The sequence below is a fragment of the Notolepis coatsorum genome (genome assembly GCF_963971535.1).
Source record: "Notolepis coatsorum genome assembly, chromosome: 6".
In the NCBI taxonomy this organism is placed as follows: Eukaryota; Metazoa; Chordata; class Actinopteri; order Aulopiformes; family Paralepididae; genus Notolepis; species Notolepis coatsorum.
The window spans coordinates 4,435,347-4,455,843 of NC_140170.1; the positions used below are offsets into that span (position 1 = coordinate 4,435,347).

Consider the following 20,497-nt stretch of genomic DNA (forward strand, 5'->3'; position numbering starts at 1 on the left):
CAGGCAGGGCCATAACAACAAAGCATAATAACAAGTTAGATCTGCTGAAGGAATTCATGTTATTTTAATAGTCATTTGCAGGCAGCCTTCAAAGAACATAGCCTACAGCTGACCAACTTTAATGTCACGATTTCAAAGTACCCCCCCCCCCCCCACACACACACATTGGATAACAAACCATAAAAGAAAGGTAAATAAAAAGAACAATGACTGTAGACGAGCAGCAAGTTTAACGATTTATTTGACACGCCTTAAGAGGGTTAATAAATACACAATAGACTGGAATTGGTTAAATACATCAATTTCGACTCATTGCTATTCAGCTGTAAGAGTTGTACCCTTCCTGCTGACTTGTTGTACTGAACTTGTAAGTCGCTTTGGATGAAAGCTTTCGGCTAAATGACTAAATGTAAACGTGAATGTACATCAACTGCATCTCCCATACTGTGTTTGAGTATTCTGATGGAGAGTTCCACTGGACACCATACTGTGTTTGAGTATTCTGATGGAGAGTTCCACTGGACACCTAAACACCCATTCATTGAAGAGGGGTTAACCTTCTGTTGTGGTAGTGAAAGGGTTAATTTTCTATTTATTTTTTATTATCTTTTTCCTCCTTTCTTTTTCCGTTTTTCTCCCATCCCAATGTTAGTCGTTATGCCAATTCCCAATCCCCTTCCTGGTCGTTGCGCACTCTACCCCCTACCGTCGGTCCGGGAGGGCGGAGACTATCACATGCTTCCTCCGACACATGTGTACCCAGCCCACCGCTTCTTTTCACCTGGCAGCGCGGACCCTCACTGAGAGAGTGTAACGTGTGGAAGGGTCACACTACCTCTCCTAGATCCTTCCCTTGCTGTGCAGGAGCCCCGACCGAACTGTAGGAGTCGCTGTTTACAACGACCAGGACCCACCCTCGCCGGGTTTCCCACCTTCTAACACCACCAATTGTGTTAGTATGGACGGTCGGCCAAGCCGGAAGCACCACAGCTGGATTCGATCCCACTGTCTCTGTGGTGGTAGACAGACGCTTAGTCCGCTGCACTACCCGGCCACCCGTGAAAGGGTTAATTGATGTGCGTTGGTCTCTGCTTTGTCAGCAGGAAAGACTAAATCATTTCACAAATGACCTCTTAACCCTTGTGTTCACCTTCCTCTTCCTCACCCAGTGTTGTCTCCTGTTAAGAAACAGAAGAAGCAGCTTCCTTTGATTAGTAGGAAGAGAGTACTCATTACATGACAGTATAGTATGGAGTAATAGTAATATAGTATATAGCAGCTTAACATAGAATAATAATATATTAAAATAACAGTATATATATAAAATAATATTTTATAATACTGTATATACCAATATAATATAGTCTAGTATAATATAGTATACTATAGTATGATATAGTATATAGTATGATTTAGTTACAGTATAATAAAATAAAAAATAATACAATTATATAGTATAATAGTATAGTATATAGAAGTATAATATAGAATAATACATGATATAATAGAACAGTGTACTATAGATATAAAGATGAATGTGTGTGTGTGTATATAAATTAATGAACCTCAGGCGGCTGGGTGGCGCAGCGGACAAGGTGCTCGTCACCAACGTAAGAGACACTGGTATCGAATCCAGCTGTCAGCGTTGCTTCCGGCTTGGCCGGCCGTCATACTGGCTCGATTGGCAGAATCAGCAGGAGGGAAGCCGGTTGAAAACAGCGACTCCTACAGTTCGGTCGGGGCGCCTGCACAGCGAGGGAAGGATCTGGGAGAGGTAGTGTGACCTTCCACACGTTACACTCTCTCAGTGAGGGTCCGCGCTGCCAGGTGAAGAGAAGCGGTGGGCTGGCTACACATGTGTCGGAGGAAGCATGTGATAGTCTCCGCCCTCCCGGACCGACGGTAGGGGGTAGAGTGCGCAACGACCAGGAAGGGGATTGGGAATTGGCATAACGACTAACATTGGGAGGGGAGAAAAACGAAAAAAAGGAGGAAAAAAGATAATAAAAATAATAATAATTAATGAACCTTATATCAATTGAACTGATAGATACACAAAATATATTTATTTATGTTAATTTAATTGTGTTGATGTTTATTTCTGCAAAATAAGTATGTATACATTTTGTTTGGTTTGGTAAACATTGCACTATGAACAGTGAGTCTCAGTGTACTGTATGTGTGGGGCAGGTACATATTTCTTCTTGGAATTGGCCATGGAATTTAGTGGATCATATTAAGTGAACTATATAGAAGACACTGTTGGACTGTAACAATTCCATGACGAATAAATAAAAATGATGATGATGATGATGATGATGATGATGATGATGATGATGATGATGATGATGATGATGATGATGATGATGATGATAGGAAGAGAGTTGTCTAAGCAGTTTTCTTATCTGGACTTATGTGATGTCATTTATTGACATGCTGCGGCCTCAACTCCTAAACCCCAGACTGTCTATCACTATAGGCTAAAATCGGGTTACATTTGGTTTAAAGGTTAAAGTTTAGTAGATGCCTAATATGCCTATATCAACTTAGTTGATTAAACATCTATATATCTAAACATATAGCCGTTGAAATTACGTTGTTACAACGGCTATAGGTGTTATCTAGATGTCTACTAAACTTTTACTTTTATACCAAATTTAGCCCGATTTTACTTGTCTTGTCTTGTAGTTGTTTATTAGACAAAACAATGTATATTAGACGGCAGAGATGAGTTGTAAAGGTTGTGAAACCCAGAGACAGCTGTTATCATACATTTACATTTAGTCATTTAGCTGATGCTTTTATCCAAAGCGACTTACAAGTTCTGTACGACAAGTCATCAGGAAGGGCACAACTCTATCAGCTGAGTAACAATGTTCATCAGTGTTGAGTGCTACTAGGTTAGTTTATTAGGACAAGTGCATGACAGTAAGGTTAGTTAGGGTTAGATCTTTTTAAATTTTTTTTAAATGATTATTTTCTTTTATTTCAGATAATGGTTGAAGAAGTGCGTCTTTAGTCGACGGCGAAAGATTGGATGGGTTTCGGCTGTCCTAACTGGGGTGGGTAGTTCATTCCACCAGCCTTTCTTCCATAACCTCTTAACTTGCGCCGGGTCCAATAGGACCCGTTTTGCACTTGCGCGCACGTCACGCCATTTGCGAGCGTCTGGCAGCTTGGGTCTGCATTTTTTATAAAACATATAATATATAGAATTAAATCCCTATTTGTTGCCGTTCGAATGTCACCTCACTCAACAAAATCCGTTCAGCGGTCCTCGAGTAACATTCCGAAAAGTTAGGCGTGCAACTTTGTACACGCAAGAGTCAGATTACCACCCCCGACTCCCGAGGCTTGAACTGTCAATCATTCGTCGATTGCGAAAATGATTGGACAGGGTTGTAGCCAATGAGTGTAGCTTTCCAATGATACCCCACGTGGGGTTGTGCGAATCAGGGATCTAGGTGAAAATCTACGAGCGAAAACCAGAAGTGAAAAATACACAGAATGCATTGCCGTCAATGAGGGAATGGATTACTGGAGAACTTTCTTTTTTGTACACAGATTACCAAAATCGCTCTAAATTACCCATTTCTGAACGGATCTTTATTAAATTTGGACCTGTACTACATAAGACTTCAGGCTATGGAACAACATGGTTTTCCAGCTCACACCAATTTTTTTAAATATAATTTTCTTGGATATTGCAACTACTACAGAAAAACGTGAGTACGCGGGCGGCTGGGTGGCGCAGCGGTCTAAGCGCTCGTCACCAACGTGCGAGACACCGGTATCGAATCCGGCTGTCAGCGTTGCCTCCGGCTTGGGCCGGCCGTCATACTGACTCAATTGGCAGAGTCAGCGGGAGGGAAGTTGGTGGGTGGTAATCTGGTCATTGTAAACAGCGACTCCTACAGGTCGGTCAGGGCGCCTGCACAGCAAGGACAGGAGATGGTGAGGGTAGTGTGAGCCTCCCACACGTTACACCTCGCCAATGAGAGTGCGCGCTGGCAGGTGAAAAGAAGTGGCTGGCTGACTCTGCATGTATCGGAGGGGACATGCGATAGATTCTTCATCCCTCCCTACGACCGACCAGTGGGGGGGGGCACATGCAAGCAACGATCAAGACAGGGGCAACGATCAAGACAGGGGAGGGGGGAATTGGCACAACTAAAATTGGGATGGGAGAAAAACAGAAAAAGAAAGGAGAAAAAGTGGATAAAAAAAATAAAAACGTGAGCAAGTTTTTCTACAACTCAAGTTCAGACCCATGTTACTCTATTTCATTAGCACTAAAAGTGATCTTTCTTTATTGTATCAGAAACTTCAGAATGTTATCTTTCAAAAGAGACCAGGCTTATGCATGTGCTATAAGGATAAAGTATAAAGATATGCTTTAAAAAAAAGAATGTATGCAGTCCTCAAGTTCAAGTTAAAAAAAATTCACTTTTCTGGGCGGCAGTTAACTATAAACGATTGAATCATGTCTTGATATATAATAAATATACTGTATTTCCTTTTCAAACAAGCTGCCTACCACAGCTGATATCTGAAAAGAAAGAAGAAGAAAAACAACTAACCTTCTTACTGTCTTCTACTATCATGCACTCTTCCACTAATTAATCCCCCTTGTCTATATTACTACATACTATACTAATGTGTCTCTACTAATATATGCACTCAACACTGCAGCACCCAAGTTCAACACTGTTTGATGAACAGAACATTGTTATTCAGTTGAAATAGTTGTACCCTTCCTACTGACTTGTTGTACAAAACCTTTAAGTCGCTTTGGATATTTGCGTTCAGCTAAATGACTAAATGTAAAGTAAACATTTGGGGCAGAATGTTGACACTTAAGCCTCTCTTACATACAGCGAGAAGCCGCCTCGCTGTGTAAGAAGGCAGCGGTTTTGTCTGAGGGGTTAAGGGGAGACGGGGAATTCAGCCGGTGGTGTTGGGTTTCACTGTCGGGGCTGTACTCCGGGAGGTTCTGGAGGCTTAGGGAGACAGACACAGTCTGAGACTATATTCTGCAAGAACCAAAAAGGTTTGGTGTGCGTTTCTGACCCAGTATAGCCGCACGGTGCTGGATGATGTATGTAGAACCTCAGAGTTCACCAAAAACTCAAACCTACTGTTGTCGTTGCGGGTCGACCAACAGCGGGTGGACAGACGGGACGTTTTGCCCTGACGCCTGGACTTGCTGCTGTATACCTGCCAGGTGAACCCCTGACCTCTAACCTCTGACGAGTCCCCTGTCTCCTCCTGTACTGACCGTGACAACAACAACAACAACAACAACAACAACAACAACAACAACAACAACAACAACAACATGACGGTCAAGAGGGGGAGCGTGATTTTTCAAGCTCTTCTCTTCATCCATCGTAAGTAATATTGTCCTATTATATATATATATGTTTCTTTTTTATTTAAACTTTATTTAACCATGGGCAGGTAAATTAAGAACAAATTCTTATTTACAACTATGGCCCCGTTGGGAGGACAAAAAGGCCTCTCGGAGGGTAACAGCCAGGGAAAGGGGACAACAATGTTTTAATTAAATAAAATTACAAGGAATGTAACACATGGAGCAGACCAGACAAACAGACAAATTACAGCTAAAAGGCTGTGTGACAGTTGGAGCTGGTGTGTGTAAACAACTCTGCGATAAAAGTAGTGAAGGGGATGTGCGCGCGCGCGTGTGTGTGTGTGTGTGTGTATGTGTGTATGTGCGTGCGTATATGTGCATGCGTGTGTGTGTGTGTGTGTGTGTCCGCGCACACGCGCATCTGTGTGTGATTTGAAATTAGAAAACAGTCCAAACCCTTTATAAACAAATCAAATCAAATTGATTTGTAAGGCCCGACAACACGTTAGTGTCCCCCATGGGCCGTCTTATTTATTAAACAAGTCAAGAAGAAACATCACAATAAATCAAGATTAGAACAAAACAAAAAACACCATGAAATCCCAAATGAAATGTAAAATAAATAAATGCAACACTCCCAGACACGTACCCCACGCGAAGGTAAGGAAAAACTCACTAAAAACCTAGCAATAGGAAAAAAGCACCACAGGCAATGTGGAGGAGAGAAACCTTAGAAGGGCCGTTGAAGGGGGGATCTCCCTTCTTAGATGTCGGTGATAGTAGTGTTGCTATGGATGATCAATGGGTGGAGAATGAAACAGGCGAAACAGTTGGTATGTATGGACATAATACGTGTAATAAAAGACAAATATGTACATCCAATGGCCTACAACTATTTTCTTAGGCCTATAGTCTATAGCAGTGGCTTCTGAACCTGAGAACAGAGGGATGGATGCCTGTGACCTGCATACTGTAGTTAAGCAGAGACAGACCTTGGTGGACCTTGACACTAAATAACGTTTTTTATTTCCACTTCAGCCCCCACCTGTCTTGAGTAACGACTGGGCGAAAGCTTTGTTCAAAGAGAAATCCACCTAAACCTGCTGAACATCTTCCTGGACTCTTACTTTTGAAACAGCACTGTGCAATATTACACCTACTGTAGACTTCAGTATATTTGTACTGTATTTATTTACTGTATATTCTATTCTATTTTTATTCAATTTTATTCTATTCTTATTCTTAGGCAATTTGTTTTGTTATTCTTATTTGTGACTTGTTTCTGTCTAAATGTTTAACGTCGAGCGATTTGCAGTGTCAAATTTCCCCCGGGATAATAAAAGTATTTCTATTCTATTCTATAACTTGAGAACTATTAGGAACGTCTGACCACTAAGTGTGTCTGACTCTTAATAACCACCAAAACCTGCACGGACTACAACGTATGACGTATATCATGCCAGTTAGGGTGTATACTGCACCTTGTGTGTACTGTTTACTTTTACTCTTACTCGCAGTATATATTCAGATACAAATTCTTCATTGCCTATATCGATTGTAACATATATAATATAATTGATAGGGCATACAGGCCATCATCTGAACCATTGTTTACACTGTTTATTTTTCACCTATTTTTATATTCAGGTTTTTTTTTTTTAAACAATGTTTTTATTGTAAATTTTTTCTTTTACACAAACATACATATACAAACAACAGCACATGACAAAAATAAAAAAGACACCCTTCAATCCCCTCCCTTCCCTAATTACAACACAATTGACCTTTCCGCAGACATATTACCATAGAAACAATTATTGTTAATGCTTAATTGTTAATCGTTAAAGCGGAACTATTTTATAAATGGCCTTCCTCAGTGTCCAGTACCGTCCCCCAGCTATGTGGATTCATATCTACAGGCTCCACGTCTCCGACTCTCAATGTCCAAGATTCCTCAACCACCTAATAATGTGGCAGTCGGTGTGGCATTTGGCCCCAGGCCACACAGTGGTTGGAGCCCAGCCTTAATATGTCCCAAGATCCTGAGGTAGAACACTGCTGCTTTTCAGTACCTGATTAGAAATATAGAACAATGATCCTCCCATTTTCCCTTTTTTTTTTCTTTTTTTTTTCAAACCTTTCAGAGGTGTTCCATAGACTCACAGGAACTGTGTAAAAGTTCCCACACCGTGAAAGAAACAGCAAAATAGCTCTCCTTTAAATTACCTACAAGAAATCGCGGAAATATCAGCAAAAAAAATAAATAAAAAAGAAACCAATATAAAAATACAATACAAGATACACTAATAAAATAACATAAAATGAACTAAACCTTTCTCCCATTTTCCCTTTCCTCTCCCTTACCTTTCATGTTTCCTATCTCCCTCCTTTAGATTCTTACATTTTCCAGGAAGTGTATAAACGATGTCCATGTCCTTTCAAACTGCTCTGTTTTTCCCTTCTGTATGTATGTTAGTTTCTCCGTTTATTTCTTCTCATATTTTATATTCAGATAATATTTTATTGTCTATATTTGCCTACTGTAGTGTAGAGGTCTAAGCACTGGGTTGGCTGGGTAGTGTAGAGGTCTAAGCACTCGTCTACCACCACAGAGACCTGGGTTTGATTCCTGGCAGTGGTACAGTACCTCCGGCTTGGTCAGTCATCCCTATGAACACAATAATTGTCAGTGTTCGCAGGTGGGTTACAAGTCCTGGTTGCCACAGTGACTCCTACTGGTCGGTCAGGGCGCCTGTTCAGCAGGGAGGGGATCCGGGGGAGATAGAGTGATCCTCCCACGCGTTACGCTCTCCCAGTGAAACTCCTCGCTGTCAGGTGAAAAGAAGCGGCTGGTTTTGGGTCATCAAGTCTGAAGACTATATTTAGGGGTGCTAGCTAACGCTGGGTAACGTCTGTATTAGTAATTATCGCTCTCGTGTTTCCAACGGTTCTGTTTTCAGTCCCTGTGGCCTTCCTGTTCACTGCAGGTGTGTTCTCTCACTCTCTCCGTGTGTGTGTGTGTGTGTGCGTGCGTGCGTGTGTGTGTGTGTGTGTGTGTGTGTGTGTGTGTGTGTGTGTGTGTACATGCATGTTTGCAACGCATTCATGGACACACACATACACATACACACACTCACACACAAACACAAACACACACACACACACACGTGTTTTATGCATCATGTAGATACAGATGTTATTACTAATGAGGTGTACATTCCATCACAGTCCTACTTGGCGCGACAGTGGCTCTGGAGGTAGAGCGGTCGTCTGGTAATCTGGAGGTTCCCGGTTACGATTCCCACTCCTCCCGGGCGGGCAGCGTGTCGAAGTGTCCTTGAGCAAGACACTTAACACCTAACTGCTCCCGATGAGCAGGTTGGCACCTTGCATGGTTGCCTTCGCCGTTGGTGTGTGAATGTGTGAATGTGAGGAACAAATTGTAAAGAGCTCTCTGCCCCCCCCCCCCCCCCCCCCCCCTCTCTCTGCTGCCCCCCCCCTCTCTGCCCCCTCCTCTCTGCCCCCCCCCCCCCCCCCCCTCTCTCTGCTGTCCCCCCCTCTGCCCCCTCCCAGTGTCAGGCCAGGCCGACAGCAGCAGCAGCAGTGTGGTGGTGGCGGGTTACAACGTGAGCGCCCCCGCCGGGTCGCAGGTGGTACTGCAGTGCGTGAGCGGTCGCATGGTGTGGACCCGGGACCAGCTGAACGACAGGCAGAGGGTGGTCCACTGGGACCTGTACCGGGCCAGTCCCAACTACGCCATGGAGCGGGTGGCCGACATGTTCTCCGCGGGCGACCAGAGGATCTATAACTCCTACAACCAGGGGAGGGTGAGCATCAGCCAGATGGCCTTCAAGGACGGGAATTTCTCCCTGGTCATCAGAGGTAATGGACCACAGCACACACACACACACACACACACGCTGGGGGGAGGGGCGGGACTAGAGTCAAGCCATTAGGCTTCACAACAGCTGTGATTGGAGGATCAAGAAGAGAGGGCGGGGTTCGAGCAGGGCTGGGCAATTCATCGAGTTTCAATTTCGATTGTGTCGATAGAAGATAATCGAGGTAAAAACTATTATTGATTATTATTTTGTCTTTTGTTGTAAACACAGGGCACCCTTCCTCCACAGTGGTGCCCCCCCCCCCCCCCCCAAGCCCAAACAGTAGTTTCGGCTGGTGTTGAGAGGGAGGAGGAGCCATAGAGCGTTTCTCCTGTTATTTAAAAACGTCTTTGGTAACTTGTAGAAGATGACAGAAAGGCAGTCTTTGGTAACTTGTAGAAGATGACAGAAAGGCAGTCTTTGGTAACTTGTAGAAGATGACAGAAAGGCAGCCTTTGGTAACTTGTAGAAGATGACAGAAAGGCAGCCTTTAGTAACTTGTAGAAGATGACAGAAAGGCAGCCTTTAGTAACTTGTAGAAGATGACAGAAAGGCAACCTTTGGTAACTTGTAGAAGATGACAGAAAGGCAGCCTTTAGTAACTTGTAGAAGATGACAGAAAGGCAGCCTTTAGTAACTTGTAGAAGATGACAGAAAGGCAACCTTTGGTAACTTGTAGAAGATGACAGAAAGGCAACCTTTGGTAACTTGTAGAAGATGACAGGAAGGCAACCTTTGGTAACTTGTAGAAGATGACAGGAAGGTCAAACAGATCGCTGTCGTCAATGAGTAATCATGTTTAATAATGATTTCAATATCAATCAAATTGATTGTGATTATGATTTTTGCCATAATCAAGCAGCCCTAGGTTGACGATAGGTCAATAGGGATGAAGCCGCACTGCTCTCTAGACATCGGCATCAGCCACTGAAGAACCAGTCGACCGCTAGTCAGCCATGTTCCCATGTCCGGGGACTAACACAAACATTCCCTTCAAGGCCTCTGTTATTTTTTACAAACCTCTCTGACTTAGTAAAACGTGTTGTTTGTGGATCACTGGGTTTGTTTTTTTCTGTTGAATCAATAAAGAAAGAACACATGTCTTTCTGCTGAACCGTGAAAAGTGTTTATTTTCTTCAGCACAAGATGAAATGTGAGGAAATGATCTCGCAGTGGGAATAAACGCTGTACGGTAGCAGTGTGTTCAGACTCTGTGTAGGAATCCTGTACGTTTAAACTTGTGTTTCTCTCTCTCTTAGCACTTCTTAACCACAGGTCTCTATCTATTTTATTCTCTTTCTTCTTTTCTCTAATGTCTTATATATATATATATATACATAAATATATACATAAATATATACATATATAATTATAATATGCCCCGGTTTTCAACCAACATGGGTAAATGCTCCTCAGAATCAGACTCTCTGTATTGCCAAGTAGTTTTCACATACACGGAATTTGATTTGGTCGTTTTTGGTGCAACATTAACGGTAGAATAAAATAAAAAGGTGGGATGAAATCAAATGGAATACAAACTAAATTAAAATAGAGCACAATAGAATAGAATATAATTATACAATAAAAAAGAATAGGCCAGGGCTGTACAGTGTAGCTTTTAACTGGAACAAACGTCCCTTGACCAGTAAGAGCATCAGCGGCTGCTATGGTAAAAATCTGGCTCTTAGAAAAGGTTGCAGTATAGCATATTGTACTTTATCTCGTACTTTTGTCTTTATATCTTTATATTTATTTAATTTATGCAATGCAAATTGTTTGGTTCTTAAGATGATTTCCACATGTCTGTTCTTTGTGCTACTGTATGTCATGTTTGTGTCAGACCAAGGACCACAATGGAAACAAGTCTCTGACTTTATTGTGTTTTATCCTTGATGTGTATTTGTTACAATATAGTAAAAAAGAAAAAAGAAAAAAAAATCTTTATTCACTATGACGACTCAACAGCAAAAGAGGCTAATTTTAGGTTGTTTACCCACTGATGATGATGATGATGATAATGATGATGACTGATGATGGTGGAACATTCATTCTCAGTTACCCCTCAGTAGGTTGGACCATTATTTGTGTTTGAAAGAAAAGCCACTTCCTGGATGAACTGAACGATCGCCACCTGCTTTGGTTGTGTACTGATTCCCACCTGCTCTGGTTTAGTTTAGTTTAGTTTAGTTTAGTTTAGTTTAGTTTAGTTTAGTTTAGTTTAGTTTAGTTTAGTTTAGTTTAGTTTAGTTTAGTTTAGTTTAGTTTATTAGGATCCCCATTAGCCATTGCCACAGGCATAGGCTACTATTACTGGGGTCCACACAAATCAATACAATACAATAAAATCAATACAATACAATCAATACAATACACCTCAATAACACATCTCAATACAACATACAAATCTATAAAAAATCTAAGTTCACCAATCACACATACCCATCTTCTCAATCACCCACTATGTTTACTTAACTGACAGTACCACTCTTTCTTGTGTGTGTTTTTAAGGTGTTTTTTTTAAATGTCTGTTTTTCTTCAACCCTATAGTTAATGCAGGTGGTAAGGAATTCCATGCAGTCATGGCTCTATACATCACAGTCCTTTTCATTGCATATGTTCTTGGCATCTTTACAGTACATCTTTCCATTGACACATGCGCCTGTTGGAGTAACTGTCTGTTGATTGTGAATTGCATCTCGTCATATAGACAAGCAGGTTTTTGTTCTTATATATATTTCTAAAAAACATTATGATATGGTGTACTGATCCCCACCTGCTCTGGTTGTGTACTGATCCCCACCTGCTCTGGTTGTGTACTGATCCCCACCTGCCCTGCCCTGGTTGTGTCTCTCTGCAGACGTGGCGATGACCGACAGAGGCCTCTACTCCTGCAACCTGCACCACCACTACTGCCACCTGTACGAGACCATCCGGGTGCAGCTGAACGTCACCAAGTCACGTGAGTAACACCCGGTCTCTGTCCTGGTCTCTCTCTCCTGGTCTCTCTGTCCTGGTCTCTCTGTCCTCCTGGTCTCTCTGTCCTGGTCTCTCTGTCCTGGTCTCTCTGTCCTCCTGGTCTCTCTGTCCTGGTCTCTCTCTCCTGGTCTCTCTGTCCTGGTCTCTCTGTCCTGGTCTCTCTCTCCTGGTCTCTCTGTCCTGGTCTCTCTGTCCTCCTGGTCTCTCTGTCCTGGTCTCTCTGTTCTGGTCTCTCTGTCCTCCTGGTCTCTCTGTCCTGGTCTCTCTCTCCTGGTCTCTCTGTCCTGGTCTCTCTGTCCTCCTGGTCTCTCTGTCCTGGTCTCTCTCTGTCCTGGTCTCTCTGTCCTGGTCTCTCTGTCCTGGTCTCTCTGTCCTCATGGTCTCTCTGTCCTGGTCTCTCTGTCCTGGTCTCTCTCTGTCCTGGTCTCTCTGTCCTGGTCTCTCTCTCCTGGTATCTCTCTCCTGGTCTCTCTCTCCTGGTCTCTCTGTCCTCCTGGTCTCTCTCTCCTGGTATCTCTGTCCTGGTCTCTCTGTCCTGGTCTCTCTCTCCTGGTCTCTCTCTCCTGGTCTCTCTGTCCTGGTCTCTCTCTCCTGGTCTCTCTGTCCTGGTCTCTCTCTCCTGGTCTCTCTGTCCTGGTCTCTCTCTCCTGGTCTCTCTGTCCTGGTCTCTCTCTCCTGGTCTCTCTCTCCTGGTCTCTCTGTCCTGGTCTCTCTGTCCTGGTCTCTCTCTCCTGGTCTCTCTGTCCTGGTCTCTCTGTCCTCCTGGTCTCTCTGTCCTGGTCTCTCTGTCCTGGTCTCTCTCTCCTGGTCTCTCTGTCCTGGTCTCTCTGTCCTGGTCTCTCTGTCCTGGTCTCTCTGTCCTGGTCTCTCTGTCCTCCTGGTCTCTCTGTCCTCCTGGTCTCTCTCTCCTGGTCTCTCTGTCCTGGTCTCTCTGTCCTCCTGGTCTCTCTGTCCTGGTCTCTCTGTCCTGGTCTCTCTGTCCTCCTGGTCTCTCTGTCCTGGTCTCTCTGTCCTGGTCTCTCTCTCCTGGTCTCTCTGTCCTGGTCTCTCTCTCCTGGTCTCTCTGTCCTGGTCTCTCTGTCCTGGTCTCTCTGTCCTGGTCTCTCTGTCCTGGTCTCTCTCTGTCCTGGTCTCTCTCTCCTGGTCTCTCTGTCCTGGTCTCTCTCTCCTGGTCTCTCTCTCCTGGTCTCTCTCTCCTGGTCTCTCTGTCCTCCTGGTCTCTCTGTCCTGGTCTCTCTGTCCTCCTGGTCTCTCTCTGTCCTGGTCTCTCTCTCCTGGTCTCTCTCTCCTGGTCTCTCTGTCCTGGTCTCTCTCTCCTGGTCTCTCTCTCCTGGTCTCTCTCTCCTGGTCTCTCTGTCCTCCTGGTCTCTCTGTCCTGGTCTCTCTCTCCTGGTCTCTCTGTCCTGGTCTCTCTCTCCTGGTCTCTCTCTCCTGGTCTCTCTGTCCTCCTGGTATCTCTGTCCTGGTCTCTCTCTCCTGGTCTCTCTGTCCTCCTGGTCTCTCTGTCCTGGTCTCTCTGTCCTCCTGGTCTCTCTGTCCTGGTCTCTCTGTCCTCCTGGTCTCTCTCTCCTGGTCTCTCTCTCCTGGTCTCTCTGTCCTGGTCTCTCTGTCCTGGTCTCTCTCTCCTGGTCTCTCTGTCCTGGTCTCTCTGTCCTGGTCTCTCTGTCCTCCTGGTCTCTCTGTCCTGGTCTCTCTGTCCTGGTCTCTCTGTCCTGGTCTCTCTGTCCTGGTCTCTCTGTCCTCCTGGTCTCTCTGTCCTCCTGGTCTCTCTGTCCTCCTGGTCTCTCTGTCCTGGTCTCTCTCTCCTGGTCTCTCTGTCCTGGTCTCTCTGTCCTGGTCTCTCTGTCCTGGTCTCTCTGTCCTGGTCTCTCTGTCCTCCTGGTCTCTCTGTCCTGGTCTCTCTGTCCTCCTGGTCTCTCTGTCCTCCTGGTCTCTCTCTCCTGGTCTCTCTGTCCTGGTCTCTCTCTCCTGGTCTCTCTGTCCTGGTCTCTCTGTCCTCCTGGTCTCTCTGTCCTGGTCTCTCTGTCCTGGTCTCTCTGTCCTGGTCTCTCTGTCCTGGTCTCTCTGTCCTGGTCTCTCTGTCCTGGTCTCTCTGTCCTGGTCTCTCTGTCCTCCTGGTCTCTCTGTCCTGGTTTCTCTCTCCTGGTCTCTCTGTCCTCCTGGTCTCTCTCTCCTGGTCTCTCTGTCCTGGTCTCTCTGTCCTGGTCTCTCTGTCCTCCTGGTCTCTCTCTCCTGGTCTCTCTGTCCTGGTCTCTCTGTCCTGGTCTCTCTGTCCTGGTCTCTCTGTCCTGGTCTCTCTGTCCTCCTGGTCTCTCTCTCCTGGTCTCTCTGTCCTGGTCTCTCTGTCCTGGTCTCTCTGTCCTGGTCTCTCTGTCCTCCTGGTCTCTCTGTCCTGGTCTCTCTGTCCTCCTGGTCTCTCTGTCCTGGTCTCTATGTCCTGGTCTCTCTCTCCTGGTCTCTCTGTCCTGGTCTCTCTGTCCTGGTCTCTCTGTCCTGGTCTCTCTGTCCTGGTGTCCTATCCCTGTACCCAAAAAATCCAAGCCTGCTTTCCTCAACGACTACCGCCCTGTAGCTCTCACCTCCATAGCCATGAAGTGCTTTGAGAAGCTAGTAAAGGGCTACATCTGCTCCTCCCTCCCCATCAACATGGACCCCCTGCAATTTGCATACCGCCCCAACAGGTCCACGGAGGACGCCATAGCCCATGTGCTGCACACAGCAGCATCACACCTGGACAAGAGGCAGGGGAACTATGTGAGAATGCTATTCATCGACTACAGCTCGGCATTCAATACCATAGTCCCCTCCATACTCATAGCCAAGCTCAGGGACCTGGGCTTGGGCTATGACCTCTGCCAGTGGGTCTTGGACTTCCTGACTGGCAGACCCCAGGTGGTGAGAGCAGGCAACTGCACCTCCTCATCCATCACCCTCAACATAGGGGCCCCCCAGGGCTGTGTTCTGAGTCCCCTCCTCTACTCCCTGTACACACACGACTGTGTGGCTCAGCGGAGTAGCAATACAATCGTCAAATTTGCTGACGACACAGTGGTGGTGGGCCTGATCTCTGCCAACGACGAGAGGGCCTACCTGGAAGAGGTCAAGGTCCTGGCGGGATGGTGCCAGGAAAACAGCCTCTCCCTGAACGTCAGCAAAACAAAGGAGATGATTGTGGACTTCAGGAGGTCGGGGGTCAAGGACTACAGCCCCCTCAGCATCGACGGGGCACCGGTTGAGAGAGTCAACAGCTTCAAGTACCTCGGAGCCTACATATCCGAGGACTTGACATGGACCACACACATTAACAGTGTGGTGAAGAAGGCACGACAACGCCTCTACTTCCTCAGGCGCCTAAGGAAGTTCCAAGTCAGCCAGAAGATCCTTAAGAACTTCTACTCATGTACAATAGAGAGCATCTTGACCGGCAACATCACCTCCTGGTTTGGGAATAGCACTGCAAAAGACCAAAGCAGACTACAAAGAGTGACACGTTCAGCCGAACGCACAATTGGAGGGGGGCTCCCCACCCTCCAGAACATTTACTACAAGCGTTGCAAGGGCAAGGCTAAGAGAATCATTAAAGACTCCAGTCACCCGAACAACTGCCTCTTCGAACTGCTGCGGTCAGGCAAGCGATACAGGAGTCTCAAGGCGAGCACAGAAAGACTCAGAAGTAGCTTCTATCCCCAGGCCATCAGGCTGCTAAACGAACAATGAATGAACACTACACAACAACAACCACCAAACGCACATAGCACACACATCCACACGCACACACCCACTTTAAACAAACACACTGTAGCACCCACTCCACACACTTTATAGCACACACCCACTTTAAACAAACACACTGTAGCACCCACTCCCCACACTTTATATTTATGGATGAAGGATTGCACTACAACTCGTACACCTTACTGTAAATTGTACCTAAAATTGTACCTCATCCCATTTCTGCTTTGCACTAGATAGTACTGTACATTAGTACACTGCATAGTATTGTGTATTGTATATTATATGGTAACTCAGAACATTGTACATATGTCTATACCGAACACTGTGACCTCATTTTCTTCTTCTAAATTCATGCTATATTATGTTATTATGTTATTTGATACTATCTTGTCTAGCACAGTCTCTGGAGCGTAACAGTAAGAAGCATTTTGTATGAAAGTATTCTGTACTTCTGTATGACAACTATTAAAGAACTTGAACTTGGTCTCTCTGTCCTCCTGGTCTCTCTGTCCTCCTGGTCTCTCTGTCCTGGTCTCTCTGTCCTCCTGGTCTCTATGTCCTGGTCTCTCTGTCCTGGTCTCTCTGTCCTGGTCTCTCTCTCCTGGTCTCTCTGTCCTCCTGGTCTCTCTGTCCTGGTCTCTCTGTCCTGGTCTCTCTGTCCTGGTCTCTCTCTCCTGGTCTCTCTGTCCTCCTGGTCTCTCTGTCCTGGTCTCTCTGTCCTGGTCTCTCTGTCCTGGTCTCTCTCTCCTGGTCTCTCTGTCCTCCTGGTCTCTCTGTCCTGGTCTCTCTGTCCTGGTCTCTCTGTCCTGGTCTCTCTCTCCTGGTCTCTCTGTCCTCATGGTCTCTCTGTCCTGGTCTCTCTGTCCTCCTGGTCTCTCTGTCCTCCTGGTCTCTCTGTCCTGGTCTCTCTGTCCTGGTCTCTCTGTTCTGGTCTCTCTCTCCTGGTCTCTCTGTCCTGGTCTCTCTCTCCTGGTCTCTCTCTCCTGGTCTCTCTCTCCTGGTCTCTCTGTCCTGGTCTCTCTGTCCTGGTCTCTCTCTCCTGGTCTCTCTGTCCTCCTGGTCTCTCTCTCCTGGTCTCTCTGTCCTGGTCTCTCTGTCCTGGTCTCTCTGTCCTCCTGGTCTCTCTCTCCTGGTCTCTCTGTCCTCCTGGTCTCTCTGTCCTCCTGGTCTCTCTCTCCTGGTCTCTCTGTCCTCCTGGTCTCTCTCTCCTGGTCTCTCTGTCCTGGTCTCTCTGTCCTGGTCTCTCTGTCCTCCTGGTCTCTCTCTCCTGGTCTCTCTGTCCTGGTCTCTCTGTCCTGGTCTCTCTGTCCTCCTGGTCTCTCTGTCCTGGTCTCTCTGTCCTCCTGGTCTCTCTCTCCTGGTCTCTCTGTCCTCCTGGTCTCTCTCTCCTGGTCACTCTGTCCTGGTCTCTCTCTCCTGGTCTCTCTGTCCTGGTCTCTCTGTCCTGGTCTCTCTGTCCTGGTCTCTCTGTCCTGGTCTCTCTCTGTCCTGGTCTCTCTGTCCTGGTCTCTCTGTCCTGGTCTCTCTGTCCTCCTGGTCTCTCTGTCCTGGTCTCTCTGTCCTCCTGGTCTCTCTGTCCTGGTCTCTCTGTCCTGGTCTCTCTGTCCTCCTGGTCTCTCTCTGTCCTGGTCTCTCTGTCCTGGTCTCTCTGTCCTGGTCTCTCTGTCCTCCTGGTCTCTCTGTCCTCCTGGTCTCTCTCTCCTGGTCTCTCTGTCCTGGTCTCTCTGTTCTGGTCTCTCTGTCCTCCTGGTCTCTCTCTCCTGGTCTCTCTGTCCTCCTGGTCTCTCTGTCCTGGTCTCTCTGTCCTGGTCTCTCTGTCCTCCTGGTCTCTCTGTCCTCCTGGTCTCTCTGTCCTGGTCTCTCTGTCCTCCTGGTCTCTCTGTTCTGGTCTCTCTGTCCTCCTGGTCTCTCTGTTCTGGTCTCTCTCTCCTGGTCTCTCTGTCCTGGTCTCTCTGTCCTGGTCTCTCTGTCCTGGTCTCTCTGTCCTCCTGGTCTCTCTCTCCTGGTCTCTCTGTCCTCCTGGTCTCTCTGTCCTGGTCTCTCTGTCCTGGTCTCTCTCTCCTGGTCTCTCTGTCCTGGTCTCTCTGTTCTGGTCTCTCTGTTCTGGTCTCTCTGTCCTGGTCTCTCTGTCCTCCTGGTCTCTCTGTTCTGGTCTCTCTGTCCTGGTCTCTCTGTTCTGGTCTCTCTGTCCTCCTGGTCTCTCTGTCCTGGTCTCTCTCTCCTGGTCTCTCTGTCCTGGTCTCTCTGTCCTGGTCTCTCTGTCCTCCTGGTCTCTCTCTCCTGGTCTCTCTGTCCTGGTCTCTCTCTCCTGGTCTCTCTGTCCTGGTCTCTCTGTCCTCCTGGTCTCTCTCTCCTGGTCTCTCTCTCCTGGTCTCTCTCTCCTGGTCTCTCTGTCCTGGTCTCTCTGTCTGGTCTCTCTCTCCTGGTCTCTCTGTCCTGGTCTCTCTGTCCTCCTGGTCTCTCTGTCCTCCTGGTCTCTCTCTCCTGGTCTCTCTGTCCTCTGGTCTCTCTGTCCTGGTCTCTCTCTCCTGGTCTCTCTGTCCTGGTCTCTCTGTCCTGGTCTCTCTGTCCTGGTCTCTCTGTCCTCCTGGTCTCTCTGTCCTCCTGGTCTCTCTGTCCTCCTGGTCTCTCTGTCCTGGTCTCTCTCTCCTGGTCTCTCTGTCCTGGTCTCTCTGTCCTGTCTCTCTCCTGGTCTCTCTGTCCTGGTCTCTCTCTCCTGGTCTCTCTGTCCTGGTCTCTCTGTCCTGGTCTCTCTGTCCTGGTCTCTCTGTCCTGGTCTCTCTGTCCTGGTCTCTCTGTCCTGGTCTCTCTCTCCTGGTCTCTCTGTCCTGGTCTCTCTGTCCTGGTCTCTCTCTCCTGGTCTCTCTCTCCTGGTCTCTCTGTCCTGGTCTCTCTCTCCTGGTCTCTCTGTCCTGGTCTCTCTCTCCTGGTCTCTCTGTCCTGGTCTCTCTCTCCTGGTCTCTCTGTCCTGGTCTCTCTCGGCTCTCCTGGTCTCTCTGTCCTGGTCTCTCTCCTCCTGGTCTCTCTGTCCTGGTCTCTCTGTCCTCCTGGTCTCTCTCTCCTGGTCTCTCTCTCCTGGTCTCTCTCTCCTGGTCTCTCTGTCCTGGTCTCTCTCTCCTGGTCTCTCTGTCCTGGTCTCTCTGTCCTGGTCTCTCTGTCCTGGTCTCTCTGTCCTGGTCTCTCTCTCCTGGTCTCTCTGTCCTGGTCTCTCTCTCCTGGTCTCTCTGTCCTGGTCTCTCTGTCCTGGTCTCTCTGTCCTCCTGGTCTCTCTGTCCTGGTCTCTCTGTCCTCCTGGTCTCTCTCTCCTGTTGTCTCTCTCTCCTGGTCTCTCTGTCTCTGTCCGCTTCTCCTGGTCTCTCTGTCCTGGTCTCTCTGTCCTGGTCTCTCTCTCCTGGTCTCTCTGTCCTGGTCTCTCTGTCCTCCTGGTCTCTCTCTCCTGGTCTCTCTGTCCTGGTCTCTCTCTCCTGGTCTCTCTGTCCTGGTCTCTCTGTCCTGGTCTCTCTGTCCTGGTCTCTCTGTCCTCCTGGTCTCTCTGTCCTGGTCTCTCTGTCCTGGTCTCTCTGTCCTGGTCTCTCTCTCCTGGTCTCTCTGTCCTGGTCTCTCTGTCCTGGTCTCTCTGTCCTTGGTCTCTCTGTCCTGGTCTCTCTCTCCTGGTCTCTCTGTCCTGGTCTCTCTGTCCTGGTCTCTCTGTCCTGGTCTCTCTCTCCTGGTCTCTCTGTCCTGGTCTCTCTCTCCTGGTCTCTCTCTCCTGGTCTCTCTGTCCCTGGTCTCTCTCTCCTGGTCTCTCTGTCCTGGTCTCTCTGTCCTCCTGGTCTCTCTCTCCTGGTCTCTCTGTCCTGGTCTCTCTGTCCTGGTCTCTCTGTCCTGGTCTCTCTGTCCTGGTCTCTCTGTCCTCCTGGTCTCTCTGTCCTGGTCTCTCTGTCCTGGTCTCTCTGTCCTCCTGGTCTCTCTGTCCTGGTCTCTCTGTCCTGGTCTCTCTGTCCTGGTCTCTCTGTCCTGGTCTCTCTGTCCTGGTCCTTCTCCTGGTCTCTCTGTCCTGGTCTCTCTGTCCTGGTCTCTCTTGTCCTGGTCTCTCTGTCCTGGTCTCTCTGTCCTGGTCTCTCTCTCCTGGTCTCTCTGTCCTGGTCTCTCTCTCCTGGTCTCTCTGTCCTGGTCTCTCTCTCCTGGTCTCTCTGTCCTGGTCTCTCTCTCCTGGTCTCTCTGTCCTGGTCTCTCTCTCCTGGTCTCTCTGTCCTGGTCTCTCTGTCCTGGTCTCTCTCTCTGGTCTCTCTCTCTGGTCTCTCTCTCCTGGTCTCTCTCCTGCCTGGTCTCTCTGTTCTGGTCTCTGTCCTGGTTGCGTGTATGCTTTTACCAACGCATTTGTGTTTCCGGGTTCCCGTTTTGCGCTCTGATTGGCCACTGACCTACACGCGTACGCCCCCCTCGCTATCGCCTTTGGGCCGTGAGATATGAAGACAGATTTAACTGGGTATAGGAAGGCAGTACCATACGAGCCGCAAATTGAACAACCCAATAATAAACACTCGAAACA

The 20,497-nt window shown here is 47.4% G+C and overlaps 1 pseudogene across 1 annotated transcript in view; it reads left to right on the forward strand.

The window, feature by feature from the left end:
* Positions 1 to 5,056: 5,056 nt before the first annotated feature.
* LOC311230749 (matrix remodeling-associated protein 8-like) overlaps positions 5,057 to 20,497 on the forward strand; it is a 31,704-nt pseudogene continuing 16,263 nt past the window's right edge. Inside the window, exons 1-3 of the transcript XR_014621058.1 lie at positions 5,057 to 5,390; positions 8,948 to 9,256; positions 12,113 to 12,214. The product of XR_014621058.1 is annotated as a matrix remodeling-associated protein 8-like (transcript). The remainder of the gene's footprint in view (positions 5,391 to 8,947; positions 9,257 to 12,112; positions 12,215 to 20,497) is intronic.